The 27,119-nt window shown below is 37.1% G+C and overlaps 1 long non-coding RNA gene across 1 annotated transcript; it reads left to right on the top strand.

The window, feature by feature from the left end:
• Positions 1 to 712: 712 nt before the first annotated feature.
• Positions 713 to 26,265, top strand: LOC144285314 (uncharacterized). The gene is made up of 3 exons (XR_013353621.1): positions 713 to 922; positions 22,111 to 22,223; positions 24,015 to 26,265. It is a non-coding gene; the product is annotated as an uncharacterized LOC144285314 (long non-coding RNA).
• Positions 26,266 to 27,119: the final 854 nt, after the last annotated feature.

Here is a 27,119-nt window from a genome sequence, read left to right as displayed (position 1 = left end):
GGCTCCATTCCAGGACCCTGGGATCATGACCTGAGCCAGACACTTAACTGACTGAGCCACTGGGGTGCTCTAATTGATAGTTCTTAATGGTATTGAATTTAATTTTTTGATAGCATTAAAGTGGTAAAAATGAGATTCAATTTATTTTTACTGAGCATGTAAAGATGACTGAGCAATTCTAAGTTTTAAATAATTAGATGAAAAATAGGAATTTTCCTAAACCGTATCTTATTTTCCTAAATAGATGTAGTTATAAAGCTTCTAAGTAATTCCACAGAATAATATTGGTGATTTTAGAAAATATACTGGTATCTTCAAATCCAGGCCTTCACTTGGCTGGTGACCTCCTCAGATCTGTATTTTTTAGTTACCACATGAGTAAATTAACTTTTTAATTTAAATTAAGTATTTCTTTTTTGCCAGTTATAAGTTATTTTATTTAAAAGTTTAATACACTGGCACTGTTTTTTTTGATGTTGTAGTTATTGTTGTTTGTAATGAACCTTTTAAGAAATGCATGATTTTATTTACCAGAATATTTTTCCAAGGTTACCCTCTGGGAGAAAATTAGTTTCTTGAAAATACAAGCCAAATATGTTAGTCATAATTTTATGGTTTTAAAAAGAGTAACAGTGACATAAGAATGTTTGGCATGGAACACAAAATCCTATTAGCAGCAAACATCTGTGACAATCTAAGAGTGGCACACACCACAGGAATCTATTACAGGGCTAATCATTCTCCTGAGTTTTTTCTGGGGATCTAGCAGAGAAATTCTGTTGTCTCAGAAAGGGACATTTACTTCTTCCCAATTTAGCAAAATTAATTTAAATTGGCTGGCAACTTATCATACCATCTGCAGGGGGTATTCCAAAGGAGGAAGAAGACAGAAAGAAAAAGCATCCAGGCACCATTTAGAAAGGTAAGCAGGGGTTTTAAGTTTGTGTAGAAGGAAAGGGGAAGCATGGTAGTCATCAAACAATCTAAGATTACTTTTCTCCAGAGCCTAAATGGATTACATTGCTCTCCGTTTACATTACTTATCTCCATTAGATAACATGATCTGATTTTAGATTTGCTAATACTCAGTTTAGGAGGGATTTCTAGCAAAGCATGTTCCCCAAATTGGAGAATTATAAAGACAAGGAAGATAGAAGTTTTCCTCTGAAGTATACAGATACATTTTGTTCTGCCTGGTCTGAGGGAAGGTCCTGTGATTAGTCAAGGAAACCAGATAAAGACAATTGGGAGAAATACACTGATTCATTGTCAATCTTCTCTAGAAGACAAGGAGAGAGAGAAGGGGGAGAAAAAGATGGGAGACAGGCAAGGAGAAGAAGGAAGTAGAGAGAGAGGGAGAGGGGAGGAGGAGAGAAAATACTATAAGGAGAGTAAATAGAATGATGTGCAGATAGAAAAAAAGAACACAAAGAAGAGAAGAAGTAGAGCAAGTAGAGAGAGTAAAGAAATAATATAAATTGTATGTCAAATATCTCTTGATTCAAAATCCTTATTTGGGGGCTACTTTAAAATTCTTTTTATACTTGGCTAACACAGTTATGTATGTGTAGAGAAAACAGACACCCAGTCTTTTTCAATGAGTGATTCTCATGATCACAACAGTGGCCATGCATAATTCCAGTTAATGGGTCACAATTGAACAGCAACTCAAATGGTCAAACAGAAAACTCACTGCATTGATTAAAAGCATGAAGCAAAAGCTATTATGAAAGAGAAGGTATAAGAAACAGGTTGAAACATGTTTCTCTTGATATCTATCTATCTATCTATCTATCTATCATCTATAATTTGTGTGTGTGTTTGTCTCTCTCTCTCAAGAGTTAGGAGGAAAAGTTCTAAGCCCTTTTATCCTATCAATGTCCTACGTTAACTATAGTGGTGAAGGAATAGCCAATGCATTCTGAACCCAGTGTGTACACATATGGATGGACATTTTTGAGTTCTTCACTTCCTCTGCATTTTTGTTGTTGTTGTTGTTGATACTCATGGATTGTTAGTTTTCTTTCTCCCATTTATCCTGCATTTCAGAGCAAAGCCAGATCTATGAAGTATCATTTACAACAATGTGCAACTTCTGTTAACGAACATTTCTCAAGATAGAAGGCAATATGCAGGTGGTCAAAGGAATATATGGTGCTAAATTTTACTTTTTTGGCAGTACCATATGTGCCATTCCTAGTATATTTTGGATTAAATTATATTCAGTGAAATGATCTGAGAATATAAGCATTATTTTTTTCTTCCTTCCTCTCTCCCTCCCTTTCTTCCTTCAAGAAATATGTTTCAATCACTACACGACTCATTTACAAAATAACTTTTGGAATAGAGCCTACTTAGAATTACTCATTATTTATTTCCCTAGCATTTTTCTTAAGTCTTGGTACTGCATTCTGCCTTCACCCAAATTTGTCACAGTGCATTTGATTAAGATAAGTAAAGATTTTTGGGGAACATTTACATTTGTATTATACATTTATTTTGATTATATTTGCATTTACCTTGATTTGAAAACCATATCTACCTTTTTATAGTTTGGTTCACATTTTTAGTTTTCTAATAATACTTCTCATAGATCTATGAAATCATGTACATTCATGTACATTGAATGTGGGTAGATGTATAAGATAGTCTCTGAAGATATATGGAAATAATTGCAGGAAAATATTTAAGTAGGACAATAGATATCTACACAGAATGCTTCGGGAGCACAAAATTTATATAAATGTTTACTGCAAAAGGTGAGGAAAATTCCACAGAAATGGTTTAAATTTAATCTTAGAGTTTCAAGAGATCCATGGGGAATGGAAGATGGTGGGTAAGAGTAGAGCCTGTAAGGAGCAATCAACATTAGGGGCTTAGGAGGAGAGGAGAAAGGGTAGGGTGGAACTATTTATTCATTTAGCAAATAGCTGTTGATCCTAGTCACTCTTCCTAGGCACTGGAAAGACAGCCATGAATAAAATGGGGGAAAAAAATCGCATTTGCTAAACTTAACATTCTGGTAAGGGTTACATTGACTGTCTGTGAAGGGACCTGAGTGCTATTCTAAGGAGGTCCATCAAATAGGAATTTAGAATCCACTGGGGTTTCATTAAGATTGTGAGTGATATGATGGAATCTACATTTAAGAACAGTAATTTTGGGGCATTTTGATAGATGGACTATGAGGAATGATGAGGTATGAAATAATATTAAAGGAATATGGAATGAAGTTAAAGCAGAGGTAGAGGATGTAGACAGGAGGAAATATAACAGGTATTAAAAGGTAGAAATGATAAGACTTGGAAACTGATGAATAAGACTTAAGACTAGACAAATATGAATTTGATATTTTTTACTTAAGTGATTGAGTTTTTCAAATTTGGTATGGTATGTGTGTGTAAAGTCAGGTCCTATTTATTTTTTCTAAGATTTTATTTTTAAGTAATCTCTACACCCAATGTGGGTCTTGAACTTAGAACTCTGAGATCAAGAGTCACATGCTCTACTGACTAAGCTAGCTGGGTGCCCCTCCTATTTCTTCAATTCCTAGTAAAGATAATAAAGTGCAGATTTGGGGGGGGTGCCTGGGTGGCTCAGTTGGTTAAGTGTTGCCTTGGGCTCAGATCATGGTCTCAGGATTCTGGAATTGAGCACCGTGTCTGGCTCCCTGCACAGTGGGGAGTCTCCTTCTCCCTTTCTCTCTGCTCCTCCTCACCCCCACCCAGTTGTGCACTTGCATTCTCTCTCTCTGTCAAATAAATAAATAAAATCTTAAGGAAAAAAACAAATTGCAGATTTGGGTGAATGCATACAAGGGGGAAGAGATGAGCCATAATGCCAAAATTCTGACTTATGTGAAGTCTGTAGAGTTCAAGAGAAAAGCCTAAACTGAAGCTGTATGGGGCCATATAAGGTATGGAGTAGTTGAAAGATTGGAGATAGAAAGAGATCCTGTATGAAGACAAGGCAAAGAATAGATTTTAAAAAGCAGGATACTTAGATGAAGTCATCAGAGACTACTTATTATTTATTTGTTTATTTGTTTCTTTTTTTGAAGCCCTATTGAGCTGTCAGCATTACGTGTTGAACATGTGGTTGGTCTGATTATTAGATCACAGACTTATGGTTAGAGAAGACTATATTTCTAAACAGAAACAACATTAGAGTTTATTCCAAATTACTTTGCATACACATGATGCATGAGAAGATTCTCTCAAATGTGTTTTTTTGCTCCAGAAATTTTTTTTTTAAGATTTTATTTATTTATTCATGAGAAACACAGAGAGGAGAGAGAGACAGGCAGAGACACAGGCAGAGGGAGAAGCAGGCTCCATGCAAGGAGCCTGAAGTGAGACTTGATCTCGGGTATCCAGGATCACACCCTGGGCTGAAGGCAGCGCTAAACTGCTGAGCCACCGAGGCTGCCCCTCCAGAAATTTTCTTTGCACAAATGGTCATATTCTGAATTCACTAGGATATCTCACTTTTAAATCAATAAATCAGTATTATAATTATTTATTATGTGCCCATTACCAGGCTCAGTGTTGGTGTACCCCTCCACATTTGAGAACTGCTCAGAAACCAACCGTGGAATCAATGGCTTGATGCCTAGATATATCTGTTTCTGTGTTAAACGAGTCTTGGAAATTGTGTACAATTTCATCTTCAGGTTGTACTATGTGTGGCACTGAGAATTTAGCTTCTAGCTTTTTGAAAGAATAAGTTATAAGCCAATCTGGCAGTCGAGTAGAGGACAATATTATTGTTAGGATTTTCAATAGTTTCCCCAGAAAACAGGATTGATGTTTCCATTATGACACAATGCCATAAATACAGCTATTTACTGCTGCCTGCTATGTTCTCTTTCCCTTATTCTTTGTCTATCTCTGCAAATTTTTAGGCTAGACATTCAGTGGTGATCTGAGGGCCCATAATTTTGAGAATGATTTGAGAGGGAGAGGCTCCCTCTCAGGGCATGAACATTTCATTCACTTGTGTGTCAATACACCTGCCTTCTGTAATTGCAGAGAGAGCAGTTTGTTCCTTTCCACTGTCCTGTGAGTGAAAACACCCGGCATGCCTAGAAACCTACCTCAGGGCTAAGGCAGTTCCAGAAGGAGGGGGCTGGGATGCCTAGTTTCTGAAAAACAAAAACAAAAATAAAAGCCAATAACAATAACAACATAATGGAGAGCAGTAGCCTATACAACCTTGTGTTTCATATTTTAAGCTATGTAGAGTCAAGTCTATTGGAAAAGACCAAGGAATAATGTAATATGAACTTGGTGAGTTTTGAACTTTCTCCATGAATGTTATTTTGGTCATCCCATATATTTCCTCACAGTATTGACACTTAAATAGGTTTATTTGTTTGCCTTGATGGACAGAAATTGAGGGAGACTCCATGAAAAGTTGGATTTTTATCTCCAGTCTGTGTGCCTGTGTGCATGAGAAATGGTCCCAAGGAATACACAGCAGATGATGACAAGCCCCTCAAAAACCTTAGCAAATCTAAAGCAAAGTCAAGGTTGTGGTGTGCACATCCCACCAGCACCCATACTTAACTAAAAAGATAATAATAATAAACCATATATGGCACTGGGACTGCAAAATGTAGACACCTGGATGGATACCCGCCACCCTGTAAATATTTTCATTGACTTTTCTTTCTATAATCTGTGTTCTTATCATAGGGCCAAGCTGAAATATGTTTTGTCCTTGCCATGATTTTTCCCTTTTATAAATTAAGGCTTTCAGATTTTTAAAATATCTTTATACCTGGACTTGGGTTTCTATTTTATCTGCTGTGACTATGTATCATTTTTATAACTAAAATCAAACTTTTAGCATGTCTTCTAACTTCCATTTTTTCCCCCTTTAATTTAAATGAAGTAATGATAGTATGTTTTACATTAGGACCAGTGACATCAAATATCAAAAGGTTAAAAAAAGCGGCATCTGGATGGCTCATTTGGTTAAGCATCTGACTTGGTTTCGGCTCAGGTCATGCTCTCATGGATTGTAGGACGAAGTCCCACAATGAGCTCCTTGGTCAGCAGGGAGTCAGCTTGAAAGATTCTCTCCCTCTAGCCCTTCCCCTCCCCTCTCTTTCTCTTTCTTTTTCTTTCTCTGTCTCTTTCTCTCTCTCTCTCAAATAAATAAATGGATTTGTTTTTTAAGGAAGGATAAAATCAAAGTGATATACCTAGGGTTACCCATCTTCAGATGGTGGAGTGTAAAGATATAGGAATAAATCAATTTTACCCAAGTAGCAGTGTGGTTTTTGATTGGAATGTTTAATTTTCTCTTTAGCCAGAAAAATAAAGATTGCTTTTTCCTTTCTTCCCACCCCACTTCATTCTTCCTTCTATTCCTCATTCTTCCATATAGAACCAAAATGTCTGGAGTGAATCTTGGGAAACAAAGAAGGAGTATTATTGATTAGTTTATTCTGTAGATATTTACTGAGCTCTTACTACAGGTCAGGCACTGTGCTACAATATGGCTTGAGGAAATCTTGCTTTTGGTAGTGTATACTGCCCATGAGGGTAGCATTTCAAAAGTCCTGATTCTGAAGTGGAGAAAAAGATTGGCAGGGAGACATTAACTCAGATTCTTATATTAATTTACTGGGATAATATTAAAAATATATATTGAAGAGTATAATGCAAATTTATATTTGGAAAAACTCTAATCCTTTCTTTAAATGCAAATTTTAGACAATAAAACCCTGCAGAATTAAAAAAAGTAAAACACTGGAGTGGCATGAATGTAAAAGATTGAGGAACTTTGTGTTATTTTATTTTTAAATTTTATTTGTTTATTCATGAGACACACAGAGAGAGAGAGAGCCAGAGACACAGGCAGAGGGAGAAGCAGTCCCCATGCAGGTAGCCTGATGTGGGACTTGATCCCAGGACTCCAGGATCACGCCCTGGGCAGAAGGCAGGTGCTAAACCACTGAGCACCCAGGGATCCCCAGAACTTTGTGTTAATAGTGTACTTTATATGTATATAATGGAGAGCAGTAGCCTATACAACCTTCTGTTTTATATTATAATATATTCAGGAGTCACATCCATCAGTTAATTTCTTTCTTTCTTATTTCTTTCTTTCTTTCTTTCTTTCTTTCTTTCTTTCTTTCTTTCCTTCCTTCCTTCCTTCCTTCCTTCCTTCCTTCCTTCCTTCCTTTCTTCTTTCTTTCTTTCTTTCTTTCTTTCTTTCTTTCTTTCTTTCTTTTTCTTTCTTTCTTTCTTTCTTTTCTTTCTTTCCCTTAAAAAGAGAATAAACCCCAAACCAACTTGAAATTCAAGTCCATGAATATGGTCAAAAAAGCAGTCAGCTAATTTCAACATTTTTTTCCATCTCTAGTACTACGCCCCAGCCATAATGTACCGTGTCAAGCTCAGTACCATTTCTGATTCTCTTCCTTCCCTCCTATGACTTCCTAGGAAAGGCCTTTGATGCTTTGTATTCCCCAAGGACCCTTGATCCTCCACACTCTTCCTGATTACTAGAGGCATTCTTGACAGTCTCCATCACTAATGCTCTAGCTAGAGATCCAGCTTCTGAGACCTTTTGCAAAGCAGGTACATGCCAAGCATCAGAGTTCCATCTGTTCATCACCAGAAGACATTAATATTGCCATCCTACATTTAAGCAAGTTATAGCTCTGAGAAGCAAGGTAAGATGACCCCTTTCATGTAGCATACCGATCAATAATTGTTGTAATTAATGTCCTTTTTGTTCCAAAGGAAAAAATAATATATACAAACTGAAGTCAAAACAGGGTCAATACAAGGATATGAAAAATGCCACAGAACACTCTGCAAGAAATATAACAAGGCCTAGTAAGACAGTCTGTTTGTAGTCGCTTCTCTCCCTGTGTCTTGCTCCCCCTCTTACTCTCTATCTTACTCTCTGTCAGTAGTCATCTCATATCTTTGCTTTGTTCCACTTACTTGCTATATTCATTTCTCCATACCCTGACTTTCTCTGCAACAATTTTAGTCTCTGTACCTTTTACCTTAAGCCTGCCCTTAGCTCCCAATCTGCCCATAGCATTGATTCTGGCCCTAAACCCAGTACACTAAGTGCTAACATTCAAACTTTACATTTTGGAGGTAAAATCTGATCTTCTCAGCCCAACCTTATCTTTGAGGTCAGAACTTGTGATCAATGGGTCAATTGGTGTCAGAGAATAGAAGCTGTCCAGCTAGGCCCATTATGTCACCCTGGACTGCTGCTGAGTACCGTCTTAAAGAAGGGAACATGGAGGGAAGACAAGTATAACTACAGCAGCAGAATGGGGTCAACTCTCCTGATTCTAGTCTCAGGCTCTTCCCACTCCATCGGGCTGTATTTGAGTCATCTTTGGATTCCCATGACACATAAAATAGGTAGAAATTGCAGACACTGATAGAATGTTGGCTGATGTGATGACCTTGAAGTGAATTAGACGAACGTTGCTAGTTCATGGACATAGCCTAACCTTTCCCATCCACAAATCAGCTTTCAGTTCATGTCATCTACGACTTTGCTTAAGCCAAGCCCATAGACAGGGATAGGAGGGGGAAGAAGGAGAGAAGGAGAGTTTTAAGAAATTTGATCAGGTTTCATGAGGAGCATCCTGAGCTTGGAAGGAAGGAAGAGCACAGAGAAATGGAAATCAATTCTGCCATCTTCTTAATGGTTATTTGTCCCTTCTCGTGCACCTGCCAGAGGAAGTAGAAACTGGACTAAGAGAGTGTGGAGAGTTCAAATAGTTTAAATATAGAGGAGAGACTCTTCCTTTGCCCTTTCTCCAGGACTACATGGATCAAGACAGAACACAGAGATTTAGAGGCTACCTCTATTCCCAGAGCCCCAGAGACTTGAGACCAGTTAGATATTGGGTAAGAATCTTCAGAATTCATCAGCTTTAGATATTCATGTACTGTTTCATCCCTTCTTCATCTGCATCTGTAGTATATATTCTTCCCTTAAGCACTCTTTTGCAGTATTTGCTTATTATAACTCAGAGATTAGAAGAGAACATTTTTAAAGATCCTTCCTTCCCTCCTTCCTTCCTTCCCTTCCTTCCTGCCTTCCTGCCTTCCTTCCTTCCTTCCTGCCTTCCTGCCTTCCTGCCTTCCCTCTTCTCTCTTTCTTTCTGTACCTTGTAGTTCAGGTTTTCTTCCTCCTTGCTTCCCCTTCTTTCACATCCTAGGGAATTCCCTAGGAAATTCAGCTAGTTTGCCAGTCTGGTCTGCACTGTAATTTGGGTTGGCAAACACTGCAGAGTTGTAAGCGCCATCTATTTTTTTTTCTCCTTTGAACCATTCCCTCTTCTATTTACTTATCACCTCTAATGTTTACAATTCAGTAAGAGGTCATATAAATTTATTAAACCTCTCTTTCTTTTTTTTTTCCTTTAAAAATGATGTTATTTAAAGTTTTTCTTTCAATTTCCTCTGATTTTTAGAATGGTTCCTCAGGGCTCTCATTATTTGGGTCTCCCACTGACTTAATCTTCTCTAGAGCAGAGTGCTTGGAATTTCTTTAGCTTAAACTGGCACATTAATCACTTGCTTAGCCCTGAAGAGTTTAGGGTGGAGCCTCTTTCAATGGAACTATTGCCTGAGTCGCTGCCCCTGGCAGCAAAGAAACCACATCTGGTCCCATCTATTGAAAGCAATCTGCACCCTGCCAGCAGCTCAGCTTTATGGTCACAGAAGAGCAAGCCCTGAGGGAGCTTGGGGATATCAGCAGCAAGGTGGATATCCACCTTGGATGGAGGAGCCATTTCTTCAATAGCTTTTAATTCCAGGCAGTGGCAAAGAAGAGCCCATACTAGTTCCCCAGGGCCTTGGCCTTTTTTGGCCAGCTCTATCATGAATCTCCTGTGAATTAGCTGAGAAGCCTACAGAGTGATTGTTTCCCACATGCCTTGGGTTTTTTATTGTTCTTGTTGTTGTTTGTTTTTGTTTTTTTTTTTTTTTTTTTAATGAAGTTTTAAATGTCTACTCCACTGTTTTCTGACTTCCTATCCATTCTTGCTTCTTTCTTGGATATGGATATAAACTTAGGCCCTCATTCATACGAACTTTTTTTTTTTTCTCTTAATAATAGCAGAACAGAGACTTTTCCATTCTTTAGAGATGAGCTTACTTCAGTTAAAATCTTCCTACTATAGGAGAAATTTCTTCTGGATGTTCCAGACAACTTCACGTCTGTCTCTTTTGTAAGCTCTGCTAATTTCGACTTTGAAAAAGAGGTTCCTAAAAAAAAAAAAGAGAGAAAGAAAGAAAGAAAGAAAGAAAGAAAGAAAGAAGAAAGAAAGAGAAAGAAAGAAAGAAAGAAAGAAAGAAAGAAAGAAAGAAAGAAAGAAAGAAAGAAAGAAAGAAAAAGAGGTTCCTGGGCAGCCCCGGTGGCGCAGCGGTTTACCGCCACCTGCAGCCTGGGATGGTCTCATGGAGACCTGGGATTGAGTCCCATGTCAGGCTCCCTGCATGGAGCCTGCTTCTGTCTCTGCCCCCCCCCCCCCCGCGCTTCTATCTCTCTGAATAAATAAGTAAAATCTTTAAAAAAAGAAAAAGAGGTTCCCTATTATATATTTGTCATGAAATTATATATTTATATATTACAGCATATATATTGCATACATTATACGTTCTACTAGGAATTATCAAATGCATCAGTATAGACTCATCTGTAGTGACTTTGTGGATTTTTATGGATATACATTACCTGTTCAGCCATACAGAGCTCCATTACACAGTATCTACTCAATAAAGTAGGTACCACATTTATGCTGAATCTGAGTATGACTTCACCATTCAAACCCCTGATCTGACTGACTGCTCTCAATCTACTTTTCTTTAATCATGACTGTATTCATGATTAGTCTCCTCGCTCAATCTCTTCCTTTCATTTCTGACTTTGCCCCTCATTCTTGCTGTTCTGCATTGATTCTCATTGATGCCTGGGTCTACTCATTATGGCTTTTGCATTTGCCTTTTTTTTTTTTTTTTTAAGATTTTACTTATTTATTCATGAGAGACCCAGAGAGAGAGAGAGAGAGAGGCAGAGACCTAGGCAGAGGGAGAAGCAGGCTTCCTGTGGGGAGCCCGATGCGAGACTCAATCCCAAGACCCGGGATCACAACCTGAGCCAAAGGCAGATGCTCAACCACTGAACCACGTGGGTGCCCCTGGAATTTGAAGTTAAAAAAAATTTTATAATAGTAATAAAAATTAAATACTTAGATATAAATCTGACAAAATAATGTGACCAGAATAGACAAATCTTTGGTTAGGCTGATAGAATTAAAAGGGAGTTACAATTTACAGGAGCAGGGACTCATCATGAGCAGACACTACCTCAAGACCCAGTGCCAGGATAAGAAAACCTGAAAAGAATTATTGGAAGCTCATTGTGCACAGGTCCCTGCACTTGCCTTAATATAAATTTTCCTTAATGAAACTGGTGCACCATTCTTTCCTCTCATATTTATCTTCTTGTTGGTATTTTGGATCTTTTACAAAGCTAGCTACACTTCTGAGAGGGACCCGTAGATATTACTAGTGATGCTTAATATTGTCAGCTCTATAGATGCAGATGTTGTATACCGATGAATGAATATTGAGCCTGGACCCTGAAGAAGAGGAAAGCTGCTAACATAAAGACCTATGTATTAGATGTCACATTACAAAATACCAGTACAGTTGATGGCTGTTCCTTTTTAGATCTTTTCCTAGTTGCATCATAGTTTTTTTTCAAAACTATAATAATTATGGTGGAGAATAATCTAATAGTTTTATTGAACAAAAATTCCCCTAAATCTAAACTAGAACTCCTTTTGCCAGAACTTCCCACTCTCAAGGAATAGGCTATTCCTATGCCAATAATCTTCATGTCTATACTTTTGTTCCTTTCCTTTCTGGACTGCAAGTTCCTCTCTATTAGGGTTTACCACATTTCATTGATTTCTAGCACCAATGTAATGCTTATATAGCAAATGAAGATGAAGTAAGTTAACTCTTTTCCAGCTCATTATGTTCCTCTGAATGTCCTGCTATCATTCAAAATGCACTTTTAATTACTCAAAAAAAATGTTTACTGAGCAAATACAAAGCACTAGGCATTTTTCTTAACACCTGTGATAAATAATGTAGACATAATCCTCATCCTCACTGAGCTTACATTTTAATGAAAACTTCAATGAAATGTATTATTATTCCTCCAAAATCAAATCAGTTATCCAAAGTCCTGTATTCCATATATCTGTTAATCTTCTAATCCTTCAGCATTGTGGTATTGCACTTAGTATATATTTTTCATTTATTCATATTTGTGATTTTTTTTACTTAACCCTACACAGTTTCATATATGATCATGCATTTATTCTTGTCAAGCATTCCTATATATTTCTTGGATTGGTCTCTTACTTTCTATCCCAAGGTACTTCTGATTGCCTCCTTTCCTCTCTCCCAGATGTCTTACAGTTATACTTTTCCTTGTCCATCCTTATTTCTGTCCAGTCTACACAATACTACCACTCTATCTTAAGCAAAGCTTTTCTGGTTCTAAATAGCAAAATCTTATTCTAAATAAGATAGATAGGAAGCGAAAAGGATGTAATATAAGGATGCAAAGGTGTAACAAAATAACCAAAGATTACTTCCCTTCTCTTTTGTTTTCTGCCCCCTCCCTTCTCCTCCCTTCCCCAACCTCTCTCTCCCCACTCTGGCTTCTCTCCCAGGAGTGGCACAGGCATGTGGCTCAAAAAAGCAACTCTATGCACTTGACTTCCAATGGTCTCAATTGCACAACAGAGACTAATAAAAATATTCATAACTCTCATTTCCAAATTCCTTGGAAGGGTGATGGGATCTGACAACCAACCTATCTATTCCTGCCCTTTTCAGATAAGGTATTTATTTCTAATGTTTTGCAAAATATGTGGAGAATGGAGTGGTGAAGGAGTGCTCAAGGTTTTATTGTATAAATAGATTTCTGGGGCCCAGAAATGATGGATGAGTGGGGCTGGTCTTGGATGAGTGGGGCTAGTCTTCTCAGAGCAGAGATCCTGGACTGGGCAGATACTCCATCTAGTGTCAACTACATCTCTTTGGAGTAAAGCTTTGGGACTCACATTCATAATTAAGCAGAGTGAATATACTTTTTACTTTCATACTCCACATTCTCTTCTAATTGATACTGTCAGCCTTGTGCAACTATTTTTCCCTAATCTAAAGCCTGCTAGGTGGAGTTTACTCACTTACTTAAAATTTTATTGTTACACGATAAGTTCTGTTAACCTTTTTTTTTTTTCCCATCATAGCCACTATAAACAAACAAAAAAAACCCCACACTGACTACAAAATTCACTGTTCAGAGTAATCTCCACTCTGAAACATTCCCAAATTCCTTTCCCCAGCTTACTGTAATTTGGTTTTGTTTTAAGTATTTGTTTTTCAACAAATTATAGGGTATTGGAAATTACTAACAATTAATGCTTAATTATAATTACCTATATATAAATCAAGTTATTTTGTGAATGTATTATTTTGTAAATCTACTCGTTAACTCCTTTAAGGTGGTTACTCAGAGAATGTAGCACAGTACAAGGCCTGTATGGTGGTAAGGAAGATTTTAAAAATATTGAATACGTACTGTGCCAAGGGATAGAGTACAAACTAAATGAAGAAAATAAGCTCCAGAAAGCTTTCTCAGAATATTCTATTAGGTCTTACCTGGGTTTGAACTCCTAGCGTTTTTTTTTTTTTTTTCCTCTTAGCGTTTTAATTCTAAGTCCAGTGATATCTATCAGCCTATGGAGTAGAAATTTTACTTTAAGGAAACAAACTCTTTTCTAGAATTTTAATCAATGATCCATAAATTGAGTCAGCCAGTGTGGTATTACAATGCCTCCTTTATCCATTTATTATTGCTCTACTGTACCTTGCTTGGTATACCTGTGTTAGTCATTAATTTGAGTTCTATGTACAAGAAACTAATAAGATAGCCAGTCTTTAACAACATTCTAAATTTCAGATTCTACTTGTTTAGACTGCCAGGGCAATTAATCTAAATAAATGTCTTTATTACATACTGCCCCAAGACTCAAGCCTGTCTTTGAGAATCCTACAACTCCATTGAAAGATCAGTTGTGAGACTTTCCCTCAATCAGCCTCATATTCATTACCCGAAGGGGGAGAACATATATGCTGTGATTTGGGACAGCCCACAGGGCAGGACCTAGTTTAAAAAAAATAATAAAGAAAAATTCTAATGGGAACTTAGTCATTCTTTATTCTGAAAAGTTTGAGGAAAAAAAAAAAAAAACCAACAACCACCAGAGGAAGGCTCTTTAAAGATCCTTCTTTTGCATCCTATTTGGATAATTATAGATACAAAATGGCATGTTTGATAAAAACTATATAAGACTATTTTTTAAGATTTTATTGGAGAGAGAGAGAAGAGAGAAGGAGCAGAGGGAAGAGCAGAGAGAGAGGAAGAAGCAGATTCCCTGTTAGGTATGTAGCCTGAGCTGGCTCAATTCTGGGACTCTGGGATCATGACCTGAGCTGAAGGCAGATGCTTAAATGACTAAGCCACCCAGGTACCCCTATATGAGACTCTTTAATCCACAAGCATTGGTAATTATTATACAACTTGTATAAGTTAAAATCTATAGCATATTTAAAGGAAAATAAAAAGCAAAAAAGAAATAGAAGAATCCAGTTCCTCATTCCTCCAGAAATAAAGGGTATAAATATAATAGTGACAAACACAGTTATAACTAATTATATTTTTATTTCTGTTGTAATATTGCATTGACTACTCTCACTTGAGGTAATGTTGCTTCTTTCAACCTCACCACAATGAGAAACCCTGGACATATCCCTAACCAAGCACATCCTAATTTAGGGCATGCAGAAAGCATTGGCTCTATTAGAATTCTTGTTTGGAATTGTTTGGTAAAGGAGTCAGGAGTATTAGTCAATGGTCTGCTCTTTTAGGGTCTGATAGGCAGAATGAATCCACACAGAGCTAGGTCTTATTTGATGCTTGTGAATTAAGTTCTTTTTACCATAAATATTGGCTATTCAGTCCAGAATGGTACACACCTATAATTTCTGGAAAGTAAAACAGCTGGATTCAGAGTCTTACTGCAAACAACTGAATTTAACTCTCCAGAATGGGAAGAGTTGGATACAGCACAGAACTTTACTACTTGCTTGTATTGAGCTTGCTTCTTGGGCCTTTATAGGACCTCATTTGATCCTTATAAGAAGACCACAGGATAGCTACAATCGTGCTCACTTTAGAAATGAGAAGATGGATTGTGAAAGGTTAAAGCATCCAATGCCATGCAGTCAGAATGTCAGGGAGAAGATGTTTTTGAATTCAGGTCTCCCTGGTTCAAATCAGTAGATGATGGTGTCCAGATCACATACAAGAACACACACTCTACTGAACCATATTCAGAATGACAGTGAAAGAGAATGAAGACCAAGGATAAGAAACAATCCTTCAAATATTAGGAACTTATCTGAAACTGACTAATCCTTAAATATCTTCTCATTCCTTTCCCTTTTATTGGAACAAAACTCTTAAAAGAAGGCACTTAGCTAATTGCCTCAATTATATCAAAGGCACAAATTTTTGCATTTCTTTCTAAGGTAAAGCTGTAAGTTCATATGTTCTTATTAAAATCACCTGATTCCTTAATTATTGTAGTGCCTTCCCTTTGAGCCATGGGGATTTAGACTACAGTTTAAAGTATTTTCTGTGCTACATTGTGTTTCCCAACAATTCCCTTGTGATAAACACAGATATGTGCTACCCTGATCTCCCTTCAAGAAAAGGGAGCTGCAGGGAGTGAACTCAGCCCTCAGTATGGGAAGGGCAGGAAGTTGTAAGGTAAAACTTTGAGAAGTTAGTTATGGCTCTCCCGTCACTTCAAGGGAACACTCTCCCCATCTAATCAGACATCAGGAAAGAGAAAAATTGTTCTAATGAAAAAAACAGAAGTTGTCAATTAGGAGATTTTGAGTTTCAAACCTCAATATAATTTTGAGAATTATGTAAAGCATTTGGGACATGGATGAGCCTGGGTCTGGGCCTAGGCAGTAGGTAGAAGAATATCCTCCAGAAAGTTTTTCTTCTTATAGTTTTTGGCTTCAAAGCCTGGATGGAACCCTTGTGCAGAATGGTACCCCATGAGGAGAGACATCAGATACATTATGAATCTTTTCAAGGTCCTAAGTACTCTGTGTGTCTTGTGGATGGGGAATAGCAGACTTTTCTCATACCCCTAAAGAGATAAGGAAGCGGGATCCCTGGGTGGCGCAGCGGTTTGGCGCCTGCCTTTGGCCCAGGGCGCGATCCTGGAGACCCGGGATCGAATCCCACGTCGGGCTCCCGGTGCATGGAGCCTGCTTCTCCCTCTGCCTGTGTCTCTGCCTCTCTCTCTCTCTGTGACTATCATAAATAAATAAAAATTAAAAAAAAAAAAAAGAGATAAGGAAGCTTGCTAGGGGAAGAAATTGAAAGTCCTAAAGGATCTTATGTTCCATACAAGAGGTCCAGCTATAGATGCCAGTATAGAACCTTGTAAGCTACAGACCAGATGCAGTTGTGCCAGTTCAGGCATCATCATGGGGGAAATTCTGGCCATATCTACATATGTCAGTGGAAATAGAAGCAGATTGAAGACCAGATGTCAACTCCAGAAACCAAAGATTAGGTAGTCTCTCTGACACCACAATTTAACATAAGCCCTCTTGGAACTGACAGAGCGTATCAAGGAGGAACAGAAAAAAAAGAAACCTTAAACTAGTTAGTTTAAATCTGATTCATTGGATAAACCATCACACTAAACTATATATCAAGTAGTGACAAGACTGTATTCTTATCATACAAAATGGGGACTTAATTGAGAAATAAATTTTTTAAATTTTTCTATATGAAACAAATATTTTATAATAATATAAATATATAAAGCATATTAACATATATTTTTACACTTTAGATTTGAAGCTTATGTACCCACTGCATTTGATTTTCTAATGTCTTCCTTGTTTTTTGTTTTGTTTTATTTATTTATTTTTTAAAAGACTTTTATTTATTTATTCATGAGAGACAGAGGGAGAGAGGCAGAGACACAGGGAGAGGGAGAAGCAGGTTCCACGCAGGGAGCCCGATGTGGGACTCGATCCCGGGTCTCCAGGATCCGGTGCTGGGCTAAAGGCTGTGCTAAACTGTTGAGCCACACAGGCTGCCCTGTTTTGTTTTATTTTAAGAGAAATAAAAATAAATCTGAGAAAGCGAAAGATTTGTGCTCAAGAAGAGGTGGGAAGGAGTTATAAAAGAACACCAAAGAGGAGGAGATGAAATAAATGTGGAAGACAAAAGCATTTGTTTCTCCCAAAGATACTTGCTTTAAAGGGAAGATACAGATGAATTCTTTTTTACTTGGTCAGAAGGCAGTTTCCCAGCTGAAATGTATGACATCCTGGTGTTGAATGACAACTTGCATTCATTACTCTTACCTGTTCCTTGGTGTTCTCTCAAGGTATTACACATTTGTTATTCTGGAGTACTTCATCGTGTGTAAATTATATGTTCTGATGGGTTGAGTCCAAGATTAGCTGAGGAGATATTAAGGAAAAAGTGGGAAAGGAGAAGGGAGAGAAGGAAGAAATGAAAGAGGAAGGAAGGGAATTAAGATCTAGGAAAAAAAAAAAGGGGAGAAAGGAGAGAAAGTGGCAACTTCCTAGGGCTGCTAATTTGGGAAGGTTATTTCTGAGAAAACCAGGAAATTGACCAAAAGGCCTGTCTGAATACTTTTTTTCCCCTTGCCAAATCCTTTCTGTTCATCCCCTTCCCTAATAGTGAGGGGTTCCACAGTGTCAGTTCAAAAGTGTCGCTGAGACATAGTTAGGTAAAAATCAATACACTGCAGTCAATCATATTTCAAGTCACTGAATAGCACATGTTCTTGCTGTAATAAAGTAAGTTTATCTTCTTCTGAATGAGATGAGGCTGAAGGCTTGGGAGGAGACAAGAAGCACTAATGCACTGCAGCATTTAAACAAATCAATACACCGCTCTACCTTGAAAGCCACCAAACAAACAATTGATACCCAGCAGGCCCAGCACTTAAGGCAGCTCCAGGCAGCTACGAGGCCAGCTATTTATTTCCATTCCTTGATACCTTTGGAACATCATTAGCAACAGGGAAGCATTAAGACGACAAGTGGGTTGGATTCACATCTGTCTAGGTAACTGTGAGAGCTAATCTGTTTGGAACACTGGAGAGCTGCTTAGAATTTCACTTCTGCTGATAGCTCTACCCTGGCCAGATTGACTGTAAACATTACTGCCAAAGGGGTTTCTTCAGCTTTGTCTGTCTCCATGGGAAAACTTTTATTTTTTATTTTTCCCTAAAGAGAACTAGCAGAGACTTACTTTGCATTCCAAATTGAGCCTTTGCTTTTCCAAGTCATTTATTCTTTTTCTCATGAAAAATGGGTTGCCACTAAAACAAACCTTACAAGACAGAGCACAAAGTGACAAAGTAGTATCTTAATACCCTCTCACAAACACACTTAAATGTATTTTTCATTTTACTTCTTTTTTCTTTTTTTGCTTCCTGAAATGATAAATGTTTTGGGTAAATAATCAACCAAAGTCTCTTATTTTCTTTCTTGCTTTGAAAGTGTGTTGTCAAGCTTGGTAAATTTTTTAGCAGCTGTCAGAGTAAATTTATTACCAAAGATGTTTACATTCTTATGTAATGCAGAAGGGAAAATCTTGGTGATGGGTTTTATTTCATTCTTTGAAGACCAAATGTTTGGCATGATTAGGATGCAGAAATAGAGTTGACAATATGAAATCCCCAACTGTCATCTATTTTGCAGTAATGAATAAAAGCAGATTGTCCTAAATTGCATCACTTGCAACTTCCCTTCTTTCACATAACCAAGAACTGTAGACAGAGAGGAATAGCTTATCTGGAGTTATAGATACATGTTTTTAAAGATTAAACATACAGTGGATTTATTTTAGGAAAAAAATAAGACAACAGTTTGGCGCTGCCATAGTATATAATGTTAAAAATATATACAGAAACAAAAAAAAAATGAGCAGAGTTACTAAAGTTCAATGAAAAAAAGATTGAGGAATAGAATAGAGGAAAAGAAAGAATAGAATAGAGGAAAGAAAAAATTGTCATTATTTACAAAGAGAATACTAAAAGCTGTCCCCTTTGGCCTCTGGGGATACTCTGTTATTATTGAGGGTGACAATGTAGGACATACAAAAAATTTGGATGATGGATTGCTCAGTAAAATGTCTTATGACTCAAACAGTTTGGGACTAAAACAATTTTGGGCATGTAAAAATAAATATAATGTAGGACATATATACATATGGTCACAGATTTATAGATAGCCAATAAGTTCTGTGTGCAGCTGCCACAAAGCTTTACTACACATTAATATATAAATTACCTAAGGAAATATCCAGTCTGAATGTGTTCCTAAAGATATGCATTTATTAAATGCGAACCTGGGTAGCAACACCCAAGGTATATCTGGAATATCCCCAAACATTTATGTAATCAGAGAAAAAGGATTCATAGACCATAAAGTATTGGGAAAAAATTCATCAGAGGGAACATAACCTTAAGTTAATGGACTGATGATATAATAAAAAGCTATGTCAAATGACCTTTGTGAAATTTCTGTTGATCAATAGAGCATATTAGTTTACACCAGAAATCAGCAAACTATGATCTATGGACCAAATCCAGCCTACCACCGGTTTTGGTAAAGTTTTATTAGAGCCCATTCATGTCTATGCTTATACATTTTGTTTATGGCTGCTTTAAAAACAGAGCTGAATAGTTTCTACAGAGATGGTATGGCCCACAAAGCAGAAAATATTTATAACATAGTCACTTACAGAAAAAAAAATTGCCAATCAGTGGACTTGGAAGCCAATCTGGATAGGTTCAGATCCTAGTTTAGATAGGTGACCTAAGCCATGTTATTTAGTTTGTGCTTCAGTTTACTCATGTTTGGAATGAGGATAACAATGGTATCAACCGGATACATATTACAAGCATTAAATGAATTAACATACATAAAGCATTAGAGCAACTGCCTGCACATAGTAAGATGGAAATGATTTGATCAAGAGTTGATATGCTAGTAGAGCAGTCACTCCTGCTGCTTGAAAGAATTCAGAGTATGATTGTTTTACTAAATTTCAAGTTTGGAAGATTGTATGGCCCTGTCTAGGACAATTGAGTAAGAAAAATCCTTAGGGGTAAAATTAATTACCCAGTGCATCTGTCAGAGTCCAGAAAGGAAAACAGGAACTACATTGGGTATTGATTTAATACAAGAGATTGGGAAATTGAAAAAGTGAAAAGGAAACATAATTATAATATAAATAGTAACTGCAAGAGGCAATTATACCTTCCCCAAGTATCCACCTTACCCATGTTGGGAAAATAAAGAGAAGAGATTGGGATCATCAGAATCTAGAAGCTTGGAGACAAGGCAATGCAAAGTTGAGAATTAGAGTCGCCTTCTCAAGCTGAGATTGGGGCCTCCAAGCCACCATCCAGCTGATACTGAAATCCTCAGGGGCCATAGTGAGGCTCCTTCTGGTCATGCCATTAAATAAGCTAGAGATTAGAACCCTTTAAAGATTATTTTTAAATGGAGTTCACCAAATGTAAGTTGTTGGTTATTATTTAACAATTCCAAAATCATGAATGAAATAAAGAATAAAAGGTTTATTTCTAAAAAGGCCCAAATTTGAATTTGACTTAGAGATCCATATTAGATGTTCTTGGCTGAAACTGAGCATAGGAAAACCTAATTTTAGAGAGGGTGCCAGTTTTGGAAAATGTGTTATGGAAACAGAGTGGGAAGTGGGAGTTGGAAGAAAGACGTGAGATGAAGGATGGGAGGCAGTGTTTGGGCAAACGAGGACTGTAGTTTTTGTTTTGTTTTGTATTTTCTCCAAAGAAGTTATAGAAACTTAAAAAAAAAGTTTAAGATGGAGGCAGGCTTAGAAATTGGTGGAATGGAGCTTTTTTGTGAAAGGTTTCTTTCTGCCAGTAAGAGGGAAAAAAAAGAAAAAGAAAAAGAGGAAGCCACCAACTTGAAGCCTTACACAGGGAGGCAATAAACACAGTTCTCTCCCTTCTTACAACCATCTTTCCCATACCAGCCAGGACATTCCCATGTCCCATCAACCTGACGCAATGCTCCTTAAACTGTCTATTGCATTTTGCATATCATATGAAACTTTTCATATCTGCTTCTCTATTTTCTGTGTCAGCTTCATTCTTATCACTGCCTTCTTGCAGTTTGCATTATAGTAACACTCACCTTCTCCTACTTCCCCCATACACACCATGCTATTTCTGGGCTCATGCACTACCTTCTTTCTGGAATGACATCTTCCTTTTTCTTTGGGTAACTTAACTTCATATTGGAAGCCTCTGTTTTGGTTTTCTCTGAAGAACTTCTCTCAACTCTCCCACTGAGATTGGTATCCCTCTATATTCCTATTTCCTTATATGTGTACTTCAATCTTGTCATAACAGCCTGTTATTACAATTATTTTTGAAGTATGTCACCTTCATTAGAAATAGTTCATCAAGAGTAAAATTCATGCTTTATTTACATTTATATTGCAAGCTTGATAGCATGGTATCTGACACATAGTGAGTATTTATCATATACTTGGTGGATGAGCAAAGAGACGATAGTCTTTTACTATTCTCAATCAATTTCTGAAATGGGTGGGAGTTTACATGATGGTCCCAAGAAGATGCTGAAAAACAAACAAACAAACAAAAAGATTCACCACTCACTGCAGCCCAAATGAGGCCATGAAGAAGAGCAAGATAAAGGATAATTAGTTGGGAAGCACATTTCTGCCGGAAGTTTCTGCTATAGTGTCAGTAATTATTAAGGGAAGAAAAGTCTTGGGAGTTAATCCATACATTTATGCAACGTTTAGGCTGTTGATGATAATGGTTTTCTAATTAACTTCTTTCTCTTTTTTTTTCTTTTGGGAATACCTGGGCTACAGCTCCTTAAACAACCTTGAACATTACCAGTTTGCTTTAGTTCACTTAAAGTTCCAGAAATTGTATGTTTTATAGCACTATAATCTTGGAGCAAGCAATCCCTTAGTTGACCAGAGTAAGTACAACTATTTTCCTATACTGTAGCTTCTCCCACACCAGGCAACAGAGAATATTTCACCAATAGTTTTATGGAAATTACTTTAAAAAAATATGACCAAACAGAAGTCTCTCTGCTGAAGGTGGCCAAGGGGAAGGATGGAATGTGGGAAGTCAAGTTTAGTATTACCTACCTGTGCAGGAACTGTGATTGACACATTTTCATATATTGAATATAATTCTTGTGACTTTTTATAGATATATTACCATGTCTATTGTAAAGATGGTGAAGGGGCAACTGGTTGGTTCAGTGAATAGAGCATGTGACTCTTGATCTTGGGGCTATGAGTTCCAGCCACATGTTGGGGGTGAAGATTACTTTACAAAAGTAGTCTTGGGCCACTTGGGTGGCTCAGTCATCTGAGCATATGCCTTCATCTCAGGTCATGATCCTAGTGTCCTGGCATCTAAGTCTGTGTTGATCTCCCTGGTCAGTGGGGAGCCCACTTCTCCTCTTTCCCCTCCCCCCCGCCCCGATTTATGCTCTTGCTTGCTCACATTCTCTCTCTCTCAAAGGAAGGAAGGAAGGAAGGAAGGAAGGAAGGAAGGAAGGAAGGAAGGAAGGAAGGAAAAAAGAAAGAAAGAAAGAAAGAAAGAAAGAAAATCTTCAAATAAATAAGTAAAACCTTAAAAGATAAAAATGGAGAAGCTGAGGCTAACAGAGTTGAAGTAATTTGATCTAGTGTATTCATGCATAATTAACCATCATAAAAGTTAGTGGCTTAAGACAGTAACCATTTTCCCCCCTCATGGTTATGTGGAGCCTTACTTTGGCCTTGGTTCTTTCCTTCAGCTCCCCGTGGTCAATCATGTAGCTGCAGGCCAATCATCTGATAGCTCAAATGGGGCGAGGTGATCTGAGATGACCTCATTCACATGTCTACTAGTTGGTAATGACTGTAGCCATGTATTTCCCATAAGCTGGCTTAGTTTTGTCACATGACAGCTGAGTTCAAAAAGCAGCAAGAGAGAAGGCAAGCCCTGATGCACAAACTCTTTTTAGGGATCTCCTTATGTGAAGTTTGCTAATGCCCAATTGGTCAAAGCAAGTCCCATGGCCAAGCCCAGAGTCAATCTGGAAAGGGACTATGCAAGAACAAGGATACAGGGAAGTCATGATTCATTGAGAATCATTACTATAAAAATCTCACACACTTAATAAGAGATACAAACCCATGTTGGTCTGACTCTGAAAGATTTCCTCTGTATTGATGTCTGGACATCAATATGCTGTTAAGAAGCATAAGAAGTATCAATGTGCTGTGAAGGACTTTTAAAAGTAATGATAAGTTAAAGTACATAAAATGCTTGTATGAGTACCTGGTAGCAGGAAGTCCTTAATAAATACAAGTTCTTATCAGCTATTATTATTAGCTATTATTCAGAGTGGTTTACAATTAGTAGGTATTTGATAAATACCTATTAAATTACTTTGAAGTTTTAAAAAAAATGTAATGGAAACCTCATGATTTTCTTTTCCCCTTAGTAATTTATTAAACACTTATTTTGTTAAAGTACATCTTCTATATTGGTGGTAGAGTTAACAGAAGGAACTCTAAAAATAACAGGTTATATGAAGATACATTATTAATTGAGATAGTCCAGATACTTGGTTTCATAGAAGTTTGTTTCTTTTTTTTTTTTTAGAAGTTTGTTTCTGATTACACAAAGTATAATAGATTATGATATCCCTCCTCCATCTTGTGTCTTTAATATTTATAGTTCATGGTATTTAATATCATTGTTTCAGAGAGAAGAAAGGGCTGGAAGATCACATGGATTGATTAAAAAGACCAAGTTTAGAAAAAGATTATATTGCTTCCACCAACCAGAGCCCAGTCATATAGCCCAAGTGAACCACAATGTGAAGGATCCCACGAATATTTATTGAGCTCTAACAGTTTTTGTGACACTATATTGGAGATGATGAAATTCAGCCCGAATCTGTGCTTCTAAAATTTCAAAATCTAACCTAAAATCTGTAAAGTAATTGCTTCTTCTGTTCACAGTGAAAGAAACAAGCATTGATAGAGGCAGTAAGATACTCTGACTTTTGGAGAAAGAATTGAATTGGTAAACCATATTTTTCAATTTGACTATTTGCAATTTTTATGCTGGAGAAGGAGAATAAAAATAATCTCTTATTGGTTGTACCTCAAATATGTATCATTTTACAGACAAATATGGAATTTGTGATCAAATTTCCCGATTCTGCTGCTGATGTACACTTTGACTTGGGTAATATCTGAGTGGTGGGGAGGGAAAGTATTTGTCCATTTGGGCCAGTAGCGTCTGGTCATACAGTTGTGAGAAATACATCAACCCCAATGCTAAGATTGTGTCACTGAACCCACTTTGAGATGCATAATCCAACATGTGTTAATGGGAAGTTTTTTATAAAAAATGAAATTTGGAGCCAGCCAAATCTAGTGTTAATTCTCCTTATTACACCAAGTAATATAGCAAAATCTAGAGGAAGTTGTCTTCTCTGAGCTTCAGTTTTATCATTAAAATATAGTGGCTCATATGACCTAAATGAAAATTAAGCAATAATTAGGGATATAAGCTTGGACAAGCTTATATCAGTAAAACCTTTTATCAGTAAAACCTTCTGTGTGGTTGTTGTGAAAAATAGAGAAATTGCACAAAACAGTCTGGATGGAGGTTGGACATCAAAGGAACATGATGCTATTGCTGCATCTGCTGAGAAGCTTGGCCTTACTACATTGAACTCAGCATCCCATAAACACTGTTTCAGTTTAACTATTCTGTTGACAAAGCAGCTCACTGGAAAATATTTCAGCATCATTTAAAACACAAGACTAGGGATAAAACTTTACAGTTGAAAGTAAAAAAAATGCAGTTCTATAGCTCTGAGTTTGATCTCTGTGCACGTTTTAGATGATTTGGGGCATTTTAATGTTTATTACCTATAACAAGAACAATAGGTTCAATTCACCAGAAAAACAAAACAAAACAACAAAACACTAATATTAAATCCCTGCTTACTGTACTTCTGAGTTACTGGTTCCACTCTCTGTGGTTTTCCCCACTCTCTGTGGTTTTATTCTTTATTTTGTTTCATTATTATCATAGTCTAGAACAAAATTACAAATTCATTGATGAGTTTTGACAACTCATGAAGCCACCACCACAATCAAGATACTAGACATTCCTGGGGCGCCTGGGTGGCTCAGTAGGTTTAATGTCTGCCCTCAGCTCAGGTCATGAACTCAGGGTCCTGGGATTGAGCCTCATATTGGATTCCGCATTCATCAGGGAATCTGCTTGAGGATTCTCCCTCTCCCTCTGCCCCTCCCGCCACTCATGGTTTTTTCTCTCTCTCTCTTTCAAATAAAAAAAAATGTTTTTTAGAAAGATAGTAAACATTCCCATCACCCACAGATAGTTCTTCTTGTTCCCTTGCTGTTCATCCTTACCTTACTTCCATCCTGAGACAGAAACTAATCTGTATTCAATCATTATAAATTGGTTTATGCATTTCAGAAAATTATATAAGTGTAAACAAACAACATGCACTCTTTTGTGTCTGGCTTCTTTCACTCCACATAATAGTTTTGATATTCATTCATGTTGTAACATGTTTTTATTTAGTTTATGTTATTGTTGAGTAGTGTGTATACCATATTTTCTGGATCCATTTACCTACAGATAGGCATTGGGTTGTTTGCAGTTTGGGACTATAATAAATAAGGATGTTGTGACATTTTTTATAAGGCTTTCTCTAAACCTATATTTTCATTTCTTTTGAATAAACACCACTCATATGGAAATTATGTTTTAACTTTTCAAGAAACTGCCAAGCCATTTTTCAAAGTGGTTGTACCAATTCACATTTTTAGCATCTGTGTGTTAGAATTTCAGTTGTTTCACAACCTTATCAGCACATTGTATTTTGTTTCTTTACCATTTTGGCCATGTGAATATCTTTGCAGTGGTAGTTCATTGTGGTTTTAATTTGCTTTCCCTCAATGGCTAATAATTTGCTCATTTAATATACACTGTGCAGCAAGTATTATCTTGTTAGCAATTATTATAAAGAATACAATTTAGTTCCAAGAGCTTCTTGGAATGTATCAATTTTCTTTTGATTTTTCATAATTACTTTAAACTCAACATGAGGGCAGCCCGGGTGGCTCAGCAGTTTAGCGCTGCCTTTGGCCCAGGGCGTGATCCTGGAGACCCGGAATTGAGTCCCACGTCAGGCTCCCTCCATGGAGCCTGCTCCTCCCTCTGCTTGTGTCTCTGCCTCTCTCTCTCTCTGTCTTTCAAGAATAAATAAATAAAATCTTAAAAAAAATAAAATAAATGGGATCCCTGGGTGGCGCAGCGGTTTGGCGCCTGCCTTTGGCCCAGGGCGCGAGCCTGGAGACCTGGGATCGAATCCCACATCAGGCTCCCGGTGCATGGAGCCTGCTTCTCCCTCTGCCTGTGTCTCTGCCTCTCTCTCTCTCTCTCTCTCTCTCTGTGACTATCATAAATAAATAAAAATTAAAAAAAAATTAAAAAAATAAAATAAAATAAAGTCAACTTGAACAATAGAACTCCAATTTTTCTCCTATTTAAATACTATTATTTGGATTTTATTTAAATGAGTTATTAAAGTGGTGCAAAAATCTCTTACTATATCAATTTATAAATTAAACTTTATCATAATTACACACGTATAAGAAAAGTACACACGTATAGAATACATAGAGTTTGGTACTATCTGTAGTTCCTGGCATCCACTGAGGTTCTTGGAATGTATCCCCCAGACAAGAGGTGTATTGTATATGTTTTCTACAAATCTTAGAGTCAAAAGGAGAGAAAAGCAGAAAAGCATTTCAACTAC

This window comes from Canis aureus, chromosome 16 (genome assembly GCF_053574225.1).
Source record: "Canis aureus isolate CA01 chromosome 16, VMU_Caureus_v.1.0, whole genome shotgun sequence".
NCBI classification, from domain to species: domain Eukaryota; kingdom Metazoa; phylum Chordata; class Mammalia; order Carnivora; family Canidae; genus Canis; species Canis aureus.
The sequence above is the reverse complement of the archived record's forward strand: the minus strand, read 5'-3'. Positions and strand labels throughout refer to the sequence as shown.